Below are 13,091 nucleotides of genomic sequence, written 5' to 3' on the forward strand. Positions count from 1 at the left end.
GAAAGTTTGAGCTATTGGTCTTGTAAATGACAATTTTTTTATTTATGTGTTGGTTTTGAAAATAGCGAAATTAATAGCTTTGTCATTTACAATGCCAATACTTGTATCTTTTGCAAATGTGACACCTATAGCATTTGTAATGCAACATGTTTTGTATTTACGTGACTTAGATGTATTGATATTACAAATAACAATGGCTTTTAATTTTTTTAAATACATAATACTTAAATAAAAAGTTATTGTAATTTATAATGGCAATAGCTTAAACTTTTGTAAATAACTTTTGTGAGGATTATGTTCAGTGTATTTTATTGTGACGAAAATCCAAGAACAGAAGTGAAATCTTAACATCTTTGTGACATTTGTAATAAAGCTTGAAACATTGAGAGAACATATTTGAACCAGTTGATGTTGAATGGTTGCACAGATTGATACTGTGGTGGCAACGAGTGATGCTGTGGCGTTTAGTGATGCTGTGGTAGCGCATATTGATGCTGTAGTGCCCCTGAGTGATGCTGTAGTGCCCCTGAGTGATGCTGTGGTGCCCCTGAGTACGGTAGAGTGAGTGAGGGCGGTGGAGTGAGTGAGGGCGGTAGAGTGAGTGAGGGCAGTAGAGTGAGTGAGGGCGGTAGAGTGGGGCGGTAGAGTGAGGGCGGTAGAGTGAGGGCGGTAGAGTGGTAGAGTGAGGGCGGTAGAGTGGTAGAGTGAGGGCGATAGAGTGGTAGAGTGAGGGCGGTAGAGTGGTAGAGTGAGGGCGGTAGAGTGGTAGAGTGAGTGCGATAGAGTGGTAGAGTGAGGGCGGTTGAGTGGTAGAGTGAGGGTGGTAGAGTGGTAGAGGTATGTGAGAGGTTGAGGGTGTGTGTGAGAGTGAGGGTGTGTGAGAGTGAGGGTGTGTGAGAGTGAGGGTGTGTGAGTGTGAGAGTGTGTGAGTGTGAGAGTGTGTGAGAGCGAGGGTGTGTGAGAGCGAGGGTGTGTGAGAGCGAGGGTGTGTGAGAGCGAGGGTGTGTGAGAGCGAGGGTGTGTGAGAGTGAGGGTGTGTGAGAGTGCGAGTGTGTGAGTGAGGGTGTGCAAGGGTGAGGGTGAGGGGGTGTGAGTGGGTGAGGGGGTGTGAGAGGGTGAGGGTGAAGGGGTGTGAGAGGGTGAGGGTGAGGGGGTGTGAGAGGGTGAGGGTGTGTGCGGGTGAGGGTGTGTGAGGGTAAGGGTGTGAGTGAGGGTGTGTGTGAGAGTGATGGTGTGTGTGAGGGTGAAGGGGTGGGTGAGGTTGTATGAGGGTGAGTGAGGGTGAGGGCGAGTGAGGGTGAAAGGGTGGGTGAGCATGGGTGAGAGGGTGAGTGAGGGTGAGGGGGTGAGTGAGGGTGAGGGGGTGGGTGAGGGTGTGTGTGAGGGTGAGGGGGTGTGTGAGGGTGAGGGGGTGAGGGGGTCTGAGGGTGTGATGGAGGATGAGGGTGTGTGAAGGTGAGGGGGTGTGAGGGTGAGGGGGTGGTGAGGGGGGTGAGGGGGTGTGAGGTGAGGGGGTGTGAGGTGAGGGGGTGTGGGGGTGAGTGTGAGGGGGTGCGGGTTGTGGGGATGAGTGAGGGTGTGTGAGGGTGGGTGAGGGGGCGTGAGGGGGCGTGAGGGTTGCAAGGGGGTGTGTGAGGGTGTGGTGGTGTGTGGGGGTGAGGGTGAGGGGGTGTGAGGGTGGGTGAGGGGATGCGAGGCTGAGGGGTGTGAGGGTGAGGATGAGGGGGTTGAGGGGGTGAGGGGGTGTGAGAGGGAGGGTGAGGGGGTGTGTGAGGGTGAGGGGGTATGTGAGGGTGAGGGGGTGTGTGTGGGTGAGGGGGTGTGTGCGGGTGAAGGGGTGTGTGAGGGTGAAGGGGTGTGTGAGGGTGAAGGGGTGTGTGAGGGTGAAAAGGTGGGTGAGGGGGTGTGTGAGGGTGAGGGGTTGTGTGAGGGTGAGGGTGAGGGGGTGTGTGAGGGTGAGAGGGTGTGTGAGGGTGAGAGGGTGTGTGAGGGTGAGAGGGTGTGTGAGTGAGAGGGTAAGTGAGGGTGAGAGGGTAAGTGAGGGTGAGCGGGTGGGTGAGGGGGGTGAGAGGGTGTGTGAGGGGGTGTGTGAGGGTGAGGGGGGTGCGAGGGTGAGAGGGGGTGAGAGTGTGTGTGAGGGTGAGAGAGGGTGAGTTTGTGAGGGTAAGGTTAAGGGTGAGGGGGTGTGAGGGTGAGGGTAAGGGTGAGGGCGATAGAGTGGTAGAGTGAGGGCGGTAGAGTGGTAGAGTGAGGGCGGTAGAGTGGTAGAGGTATGTGAGAGGGTGAGGGTGTGTGTGAGAGTGAGGGTGTGTGAGAGTGAGGGTGTGTGAGATTGAGGGTGTGTGAGTGTGAGGGTGTGTGAGAGCGAGGGTGTGTGAGAGCGAGGGTGTGTGAGAGTGAGGGTGTGAGAGTGAGGGTGTGTGAGAGTGAGGGTGTGTGAGAGTGAGGGTGTGTGAGTGAGGGCGTGCAAGGGTGAGGGTGTGTGAGTGGGTGAGGGGGTGTGAGAGGGTGAGGGGGTGTGAGAGGGTGAGGGTGAAGGGGTGTGAGAGGGTGAGGGGGTGTGAGAGAGTGAGGGTGTGTGAGGGTGAGGGTGTGTGAGAGGGTATGTGAGGGTAAGGGTGTGTGTGAGAGTGAGGGTGTGTGCGAGAGTGATGGTGTGTGTGAGGCTGAAGGGGTGGGTGAGGTTGGGTGAGGGTGAGGGCGAGTGAGGGTGAAAGGGTGGGTAAGCATGGGTGAGAGTGTGAGTGAGGGTGAGGGGGTGGGTGAGGGGGTGTGTGATGGTGAGGGGTTGTGTGGGGGTGAGGGGGTCTGAGGGTGTGAGGGAGGATGAGGGGGTGTGAGGATGAGGGGGTGTGAGGGTGAGGGGGTGTGAGGGTGAGGGGGTGTGAGGGTGAGGGGAGGGGGGGTGAGGTGAGGGGGTGTGAGGTGAGGGGGTGTGAGGGTGAGGGGGTGTGAGGTGAGGGGGTGTGAGGTGAGGGGGTGTGAGGTGAGGGGGTGCGGGGGTGAGTGTGAGGGGGTGTGGGTTGTGGGGATGAGTGAGGATGAGTGAGGGTGTGTGAGGGTGTATGAGGGTGTGTGAGGGTGTATGAGGGTGTGTGAGGGTGTGTGAGGGTGAGTGAGGGGGCGTTAGGGTTGCAAGGGGGTGTGTGAGGGTGTGGGGGGGTGTGAGGGTGTGGGGGTGAGGGTGAGGGGGTGTGAGGGTGAGGGGGTGAGGGGGTGTGAGGGTGGGTGAGGGGATGCGAGGCTGAGGGGGTGTGAGGGTGAGGATGAGGGGGTGTGAGGGGTGAGGGGGGTGTGAGAGGGTGAGGGGGTGTGTGAGGGTGAGGGTGAGGGGGTGTGTGCGGCTGAGGGTGTGTGTGCGGGTGAAGGGGTGTGTGAGGGTGAAGGGATGTGTGAGGGTGTAGGGGTGTGTGAGGGTGAAAGGGTGGGTGAGGGGGTGTGTGAGGGTGAGGGGGTGTGTGAGGGTGAGAGGGTGTGTGAGTGTGAGAGGGTGTGTGAGGGTGAGAGGGTGTGTGAGGGTGAGAGGGTGTGTGAGGGTGAGAGGGTAAGTGAGGGTGAGAGGGTAAGTGAGGGTGAGAGGGTAAGTGAGGGTGAGCGGGTAAGTGAGGGTGAGGGGGGTGAGAGGGTGTGTGAGGGGGTGGGTGAGGGGGGTGCGAGGGTGAGAGGGGAAGAGGGGGTGTGAGGGTGAGGGGGGTGAGAGTGTGTGTGAGGGTGAGAGAGGGTGAGTTTGTGAGGGTGAGGGTAAGGGTGAGGGGGTGTGAGGGTGAGGGTAAGGGTGAGGGTAAGGGTGAGGGTGTGTGTGAGGGGTTGTGAGGGGGTTTGTGGGGGTTTGAGGATGAAGGTATGTGAGGGTGAGGGGGTGTGAGGTTGAGGGGTGTGAGGTTGAGGGGTGTGAGGTTGAGGGGGTGTGAGGTTGAGGGGGTGTGAGGTTGAGGGGGTGTGAGGGTGAGGATGTGGGGGTGTGAGGGTGAGGGTGTGAGAGGGTGTGTGAGGGTGACCCAGATTGAAGAGTCAAAGATGAAGTTGAGGGTGCTTAAATTTGGCAATAAAGCAAAATTCGTGTTCATATGTGGTAATCTGCATACTAACACTGTATGCGTCACCTTCATTCTGAGGTCAACACAGCTATAATGTTGCCCAATATCACATATGAGGTCTCAGCCAGGTCTAGCTTTACAGTCCAAAGCACTCTGCATGCTGGGACTTGTAGTTTCACTGTTAACAGCGTAAGTATAGGTTAATAAATCGCAGCATGCAAAGAGCTGTTGTATAAAAAAAGGGCTGAACTTATCACACTTCACGTGGTCCTTCTTGGCAGCAGTAATATGAATAATTGGCAAGTGCAATAGGTTAAGCCAAAGGCACAACTCGATCTCTAGCTCTGTCAATTGTTTCGCCTATGTTGTTGTGACTGAGGAAAAATAAAAAAAGTGCTTGTTTTCCAATGACGAGAGGCATTTCCAAAAACCGTGCAAAAAACAAAGAAAATAAGCACATGCCCATCTCGCATGTGCATGTATCTGGCGTCACCATCTCGCATGTGCATGTATGTGGCTTCACCATCTCGCATGTGCATGTATGTGGCGTCACCATCTCGCATGTGCATGTATCTGGCGTCACCATCTCGCATGTGCATGTATCTGGCGTCACCATCTCGCATGTATCTGGCGTCACCATCTCACATGTACATGTATCTGGCGTCACCATCTCACATGTGCATGTATCTGGCGTCTCCATCTCACATGTGAATGTATCTGTCAAGACGCTCCAGTGACACCAGTGTGATGACGTGTACGTCATGATGCAGTAGCCATTTAAAAAACAAGATGTTGAGCTGACCCCGAAATGCGGACTTTGTTCCCCAGCACTAAAGTCAGCGGCTTTGGCTATTATGTCACATCCTCTACTTCAATTTCCATAACAGCAAATTGTAAACATATTTTTAAAATAACTAAATACATTTATTAAATGCACCAAAGCAAGCAAAAAAAACTAAAGCCGCTCCATTTTGTCGAAAGATGTTTTAGATTATCACAAAGGGTAAGCTAATTGTACTATATTCACGCTTTTTTATCAGAAAACGAAGGGAGCCAAGCAGTCTGGGCGAGTATGATAAGTTTGAATAGTTTCTGGAAGTGTTGGGAAAGGAGACAGCGACGGCATAATAAAGTGCAAATTAGGCTCGTAGCAAACATTGTTATCTTTACTGCAGTGGCATATGTGGAACACACTTGTGCACCTACGCATCTAGCGCCGGAAAAGCAGAGTACAGCCCGCAGCGCTAGGAAGGCCTGTTTTGTACGCATGAAAAGCAGCAGCCATGGGAACTTCAAGGTCGATAAGCCGCCCTGCTGCTCTCTGGGAGCCAGAGTCACCCTGTATCACACCTGCTGCCAGCGCGATTAGGGGGAGTCGGGCGGAATACAACCGGACAAAGATTTTAACATCCAGCGGTAAGGCCCTACGGCTGTCCCTCTGCACATGCCCCCGCAGCAACCTACCCGTGACACGCCACGCGCTGGCGCTGCAGAAAAATTGCTACTGCAGTGGCATATTGTGGTAGCGCTCTAGTGTTCCAAGAGCGGAACAGGAACCACGTTCACCGGATGTGGTAGGTGGGTCATGTTAGTTCTCTGGCGCTTACCGCCAGAGGTAGCCAGCCCCGGCGCTCCGAAGAATAAAGTATTTGCAAACTTACCACCGCGTTTGTACCATATTACAGTGGCGACGAGGGTGGGATACTGCAAACACCCGAACGATCACGCGACCCCAGCAGTTGCACGCATAACGCGTGAGAGGCAAAAACGGAGCGCGGCAGAGGTGCCGGCAGGACGGAAAGAAGCGCGAAAACGGGCGCCTGCACAGCCACAAGCCAGAAAGGGGCCTCACAGCTATCCCAAAGCCCAGTAAAGGCCACTGCACTGGAAAACGACACCCCACAAGGTTTGAGGGCACAGCAAGACAGAAGAAGACACCTGAGGGAACACAACAAGGTACCCAGCCATTACATCACTGTGAGCCCTCATCAGCGCCCCAGCAACAGAGAATAGGGGTGCACGCTGGCGGAGACTGCAGGCCCATCGACCGCGAAGGCAGGAGGCAGCTCAAGAGCGGAATCTCTCACCACAGAGGGTGGACTGGGAGAGGACAGTGAGGGAGAGCACAAAGAGGACGAGGGAGGAGATCAAAGTGCCCCAGGGAGTCCATCCAGGAAGACTGTCGTCACACCTAAGACCAGGAGGAAAGCTCCAACCATGGCGAGCCAGAGCACGTCCCTCACCCAACTAGTCCCATTCCTCACGAAAAGCGGAGAACCAGAAAGAAAATGGGAAGACTGGAAGAGGTACTTCCTTAACTATCTGGAAGCGCTGGAAGAGGAAGGCGAAACCGCATTCACGAGTCTGAGGAAAAAGAAGATCCTTCTCCATAACTTAGGTCCAGAAGGGCTCAGGATCTATGACACCATTGTGAAAGGAGAAAGAGCAGCGACGGATACGGAGGTGTTTGATCACGCCATCGAAGACTTAGACGCACATTACAGGCCTGTGGTGTGTGTCGCCATCGACAGATTTAACATCTTTCAGAGGAAACAGAAGAGCGGCGAGTCTGTTGACGAGTACGTGGTAGCACTGAGGAAGTTAGCTGTCACGTGCAAATTTGGAGGACTGCATGATGAACTCATCAGGGATCAAATTATTATGCATACCTCTAGTACCCACATACAGGAGAAATTGTGGGTGAATGGCGACGCTCCACTCAAGGAGATCTGGGCGATGGTCAAGAAAGCCGAGCTATCGAGAAGGTGTGCCCAAGCAGCGAAGAGGGACGCCCAGGAATCGCAAGCAGTGTGTAGAGTAATGGCGCCAAACAGAAACGACCGTTGGAAGCAAAATGAGACGCGGAAGTCCCAGGGAGGAACTAGAGCTGACGTCTCCACTAAATCACAGGCGGATAACAAGACACACAGAACAGGAAAAAACCAGTGTTACAGGTGTGGTAGCAGTAACCATCTGGGAAATGACAAGGTGTGCCCCGCCTTCAAGGTCAGGTGTTCCTACTGCAACATCTTTGGACACTACGAGAAGGTGTGTTGCAGGAAACCGAAGAATGCAGTAGTGCGTTTGGTTGACCATGATCAGAGAGAGGATTCCAGTGATCAGGACGACAAAGGTGAAGAGGAAGAATTCCTGTACATTGATGTCCAAGTTCTGGAGATGGACGGTTCCAACACAGACAGGCCCCGACTCGACATGCACATAGGGGGCATACCTTTGGAGATGATCGCGGCCAGCGGAGCACCCATCTCAATTGTTCAGAGGCAGGTATGGGAAGACAACTTTGCGGCGAAGATCGAGGAAACACTCCTACCCATGGATGTGAGACCTGTAACGTACACTAGACAAAAGATCCCCATGTTGGGCTACTGCCCGCTTTTGTTTGAATTTAGAGGTCGCCATGCGCAGTGCAAGCTGTACGTAGCAGAGAGAGGCCCGTCCGTTCTGAGTTGGAAGGACCAAGGAGCTTTGGGGATCCAGCTCAACCCGGGAGGCATAGAGAAAATCCTACTCATGGATATGGCGGTCATGGAAGACGTGCAGCTGTGGAGGAAAACATATCCCAAAGTATTCAACGGGCAGATTGGCGAGCTGGGCAAGTACACGCACCTCATCAAACTGAAGGAAGGGGCAGTACCAGTAGTGCACAAGGTGAGGAACATTCCGTTCCGCAGCAGAGAGGCAGTACAAATAGAACTGGACAGGTTGGAAAAGGAGGGAGTCATCAGGGCGATAGAGAGCGCGGAGTGGCTGTCTCCCCTGGTTGTAGCCCAAAAGCCCAACGGCAAGGTACGTCTCTGCGTGGACTTAAGGGAGTTAAACAAAAACATTGTCATAGACAAATTCCCCTTGCCGCGCATCAGTGAAATGCTGGCAAAAACGAAGGACGTCACATGGTTTTCCACAGTGGACCTCTCGTCGGCCTATCATCAGGTTAAGCTTCATCCGTCATGCACCCACCTCACGTCGTTCATCACACCCTTTGGGTGCTATGAGTTCGTGAGGATGCCCTTCGGCTTAGCTTCCGCCGTGGCCGTGTTCCAGAAAATCATGCATAAACTCCTGAAAGACCTGAAGGATGTCCTCTTCTTCCAGGATGACATTCTGGTAATGGGGAAGTCGAGGCAGGATCACAACGTGAAACTTCACAAGGTGCTACAGAAACTGCAAGACAGTGGATTGACTGCCGAGTGGACGAAATGCAATTTGGGAGTACAGTCGGTCACATACCTCGGCCATGAGGTGAGTGGACAAGGCATAACTCCGAAGAAAACAAACATGAGAGCCATCATGGAAGCGCCCACTCCGGAAAAGAAGGAAGATGTTCGGTCATTCCTAGGGATGGCCGAGTATTACAGCAAATTCATCCCTCATTTCGCAACAAAGACACACTACATACGACAACTGCTCAAGGAAAAGAACAGGTTTCAGTGGGGAAAAGAGGAGCAAGATGAGTTCGACGCACTCAAGCAAGAAATGGGTACAGCCATTCCCCTCAAGGGATTTGACCCCAAAGCTGAGTCTATTCTCACCACAGACGCCAGTGACCGAGGCCTAGGAGCGGTACTGATGCAGAGAGAGGAGTCAGGAGAGATGTCGACCGTCAGCTTCGCCTCCCGCTCGTTGTCGCCCAATGAGGAGAAGTTCAGTGTGGTGGAGAAAGAGATGCTGGCAGTGGTCTGGGCGGTGGAAAAATTCAGGCAATACTTGTGGGGTGCCAAGTTTCTCGTGAAAACCGATCACAAGCCTTTAGTTCGCGTCCTGATATCAAGCGGACATGACCATGCCACACCCAGGATTGCCAAGATGACCCTAAGGTTATTGGACTTTGTCTATGAAGTCGAGCACATTCCAGGGCCACAGAACAAAGTGGCCGACTTCCTAAGCAGGGCAGCTGCCATGGAAGAGGCAAAGAATGAAGAAAGGCAAGAGTGGGAAGGATACGTGGTAGCCACCATCCAGGACACTGAGGAGGTAATAAGCGCCCAGGACTGGGAAGAAGCATACAGGGAAGACACAGACTTGGAGGCAGTAAAAGGATATGTCGTTCATGGCTGGCCAGAGAAGAGACACTTAAAGGAGGAGCTGAAGAGATACTGGGAGGTCCGAGAGGAACTGTCGTTGGCTGAAAACCCAATGTTCTTACTCAGAGGGGACAAGGTGGTTCCGCCCAGGAACATTTTGGAACGGTTGATGTCCTTAATGCATGAAGGGCACCAGGGCATCACAAAAACGAAAGCCTTGGCCAGACAAGCATACTGGTGGCCAGCCATCGACGCGCAGGTAGAAAGACATGTGCGCTCTTGCGAGTCTTGCGCAAAATCGGACAAGGCCCAGAGCATGCTGAGACCCCCGCTGGGAAGATTTCCGATTCCAGATGGCCCGTGGGAGATGTTGTCAGTGGACATAATGGGACCAGTCCTGAACAAGGAGGGCACTCAAAAGTAAGTGGTGGTCGCCGTTGATAGGTATTCCAAGTGGCCCGAGCTACAAGTCTTGGAACGAGTGGATACTGAGGCAGTGATAAAGTTTTTGCGTACCACCTTTGTCAGTGAAGGCATCCCGAGGATCATCACCTGCGACAATGGACCCCAGTTCACTTCAGAAAAGTGGATGGCCTTCACCAACAGAAACGGAATTGAAGTGAAGCACACCCCGATCTACCACCCGGCGGGAAACGGCCAGGTGGAACGCTTTAATCGCGTGATTATGGGCACCATACAGGCCGCCATTGAGGATGGTAAGGATTGGGAAATGGAGCTGGAGAAGATGATTTGGGCATACCGAATCACACCGGGTAGCACGGGCTACAGCCCCTTCAAGATCTTAAGAGGCAGAGAGGCATTCACCAAAGACAATGCAGCATGGAGGAAGTTGATTGTCCAGAGTAAGTGGTCACCGGCGGTGGTCAGGAAAAATCTGGAGAGAGCCCAGGATGTCTACACGGCACACTACAACAGAAGACGGAACACTCAAAGTACAGAACTGGACAAAGGTGATTGGGTGAGGGTGAAGCTAGCCATCATGAAGAAGAAAGGAGAGAGCAAGTTTTCACCTCCCCTCAAGGTAGTGGAGCCCTATGCTAGATCAGCTCTCCTGAGCGACGGTAAGATTTGGTCCATGGACAGAATGGCCAAATGCAGCAAGATACTAAAATGGGAAGACGAGGCGGAAGAAGGGACGGAGGATGTCGTAGAGGATGGAGAAAGTGTAAGTGGAGAAAGGCAAGAAGAGTATGTGAACGGAACGGAAGGACAAACAGCAATGGGAGAAAGAGTGAGTAGAGAGACAACGGAAGGAAAGAGCAGAGGCAAAGAAGAGAGTGAGAAGAAGGCCAAGGATGGGGAAACAGAAGGTGCGAGAGAGAGAAAGGAACAAGAGACTACAGGAGGTGAGAGAAAGATCGAGAGAGTGGAAACTCGAGCAGGGCGGAGAATTAAGGTACCAGAGAGATTCAAGGACTATGAAATGGACTGGAAGTAAGACTTTTAAAAATTTGTTTAGTGTGCATAAAGGGGGGAGATGTGGTAGCGCTCTAGTGTTCCAAGAGCGGAACAGGAACCACGTCACAGGATGTGGTAGGCGGGTCATGTTAGTTCTCTGGCGCTTACCGCCAGAGGTAGCCAGCCCCGGCGCTCCGAAGAATAAAGTATTTGCAAACTTACCACCGCGTTTGTACCTTATTACACATATGTGGAACACACTTGTGCACCTACGCATCTAGCGCCGGAAAAGCAGAGTACAGCCCGCAGCGCTAGGAAGGCCTGTTTTGTACGCATGCAAAGCAGCAGCCATGGGAACTTCAAGGTCGATAAGCCGCCCTGCTGCTCTCTGGGAGCCAGAGTCACCCTGTATCACACCTGCTGCCAGCGCGATTAGGGGGAGTCGGGCGGAATACAACCGGACAAAGATTTTAACATCCAGCGGTAAGGCCCTACGGCTGTCCCTCTGCACATGCCCCCGCAGCAACCTACCCGTGACACCCCACGCGCTGGCGCTGCAGAAAAATTGCTAACTGCAAACCCAGCCACTTGTGCACCTTCTCTCGGTGTCCTGCGAGGAGCGTCCTGCCAGCAGTGTCCTGAAGGAGCCACAGCGTGCCCCTCTCTCCCTTCAGCGGGGAAAAGCGAGCCCGCAACGCCTCCTGGAGCAGCCCCCAGGACAATGGCCATGCCCCGACCACCTGTTTGCACCGCCAGCATTATTAGGCACAGCCCGCCGTACTGAAAAAGCGGCTGTGGCCTGTGTGTGCTCATGGAACGCTTACCGTTCATTGTGCATTGTCCCGAATGAGGTCTAGAAGGGAGCCTCCCGGCACTGCGCACCTCCGTTTTCCCAAAGAAACTTCCAGGAACAAAGTGTGGCCTGCTGTTTTCGGCGGAGAGAATCACGGTATTCTCAGAGACTATCGGCTAGCGGTGGTCTCACGACACTGCATCCTCGCCAGCAACTGAAGGAAAGTGCTGGGCACTAACTATGTGCCCGGTCGCGTCGTGCAGATGGTCAAAACGAAACTGAAACCTACGGAGCATGGCAGAGTCGGATTCTGACGCGCGCGACCCAATCCCAAGGCGTGCGTCAGAATACGACATTCACAGCAAACAGCCAGCAGCCAAAGCGCGCTCACGAGGTCAAATCCGAGACGGAAATGCGCGCGTCTTACTCGTGTCCACATATTCAGTAAGCACATAGGTATACTAAAGTATACATGAGGCCATTCGCTACGCTCGACCTAATAAGCACATAGGTATACTAAAGTATACATGAGGCCATTCGCTACGCTCGACCTAAAAAATGAGTACAATCAGGGAAGCAGAAGACAAGAAAACGAGGGCAATCAGGGGAGCAGAAGGCAAGACAAGTCAGCTGTCGACAAACAACACAACAAGTGAAGAAGCACAATCGTAACACAAAGTGAAATGTCTCTTAATTCAGTCGAAATCTGGGCGCTCTGTGGTTGTGGTGGGGGAGGGGGAGGGGCGTTGTGAGAGGCGCCATGACGAAAGGCAGGGAAAAAAAAGCAAAGCAGATGGCAGCGCGAACGAAAGTTAATTGCTGTAAGAGGGGGAGCAGGAAGTGAGGCCGGGCGCGCGCTGGCTTTGAAGCCGATGCCAGATGCCATGTAACTTAGAAAGTCCTAAAAAGAATGCCCAATGTATGTGTTGACTCTGTCTACTCTAAGAAAATGAGGCTCACTGAAGTATCTGAAAGGCAAAATGCCAGCGCTACACAAATTTCAAAAGTCAGCCCTGGTTAAATGTAAAATACGTATATCTTTTTGCATGCAAATGAAGGGATGCGCCCAGATTTCACCCTTCGCCTCTCCAGACTCCCTAAGTTGAGTAAAGGAGCTATATCAAGCTCCAATAAATACAAAAATATAAACCTGTCTATTTACCATAAAGATTAGCACGAGCCTGGCGCTATCTCCCCTCCCCACCCCCCGCCCCCCAATTCGAACCAATATAAAGTGTATAGGCGCAACATGTCGGCACTACGCAGAATACCAATGAATACATTAATACACACCTAACTAAAGAAATGTGTCTTTGCTTCGCAAGCGAGATCGCAGTACGTACCTAGCGCATGGTCTTGGACTGCCGGCCACCTCCCCCCTTAACACACTGACTGAATTACCCAACTCAACCAGTCGACACATGGGGGTCTTTGGAAGTCAAGGGGGGGTACGGGCCCCCCCCCTGGCCGTATTTATTAAAATATAAAAACAAATCAAAAATTTTAATCAAATAAACATTTCCGACAATTATTAAAATGCACACTTTTCAGAAGATTAGATTGACATCCGTTTCGACATGGTATGATGGGCTAACCTTAACAAATAGCTAGTACAGCGTGTTTCCTAACGTAATCTAATCATCCTGAAAATTAAACTGCATTCTAATATTTTTAATAATAAAGTCCTACGGCAAGGTCGCCAACCGGTGTCAGATCCTTTTACAGCTGCGCTCTCACGTTGAAGATGCGCATGCGCAACCCAGGGCACGTTTCACCCACGTGCGCTCCCGGAACTCCATT

Source organism: Lissotriton helveticus, chromosome 5_1, assembly GCF_964261635.1.
Source record: "Lissotriton helveticus chromosome 5_1, aLisHel1.1, whole genome shotgun sequence".
Lineage (NCBI taxonomy): Eukaryota > Metazoa > Chordata > Amphibia > Caudata > Salamandridae > Lissotriton > Lissotriton helveticus.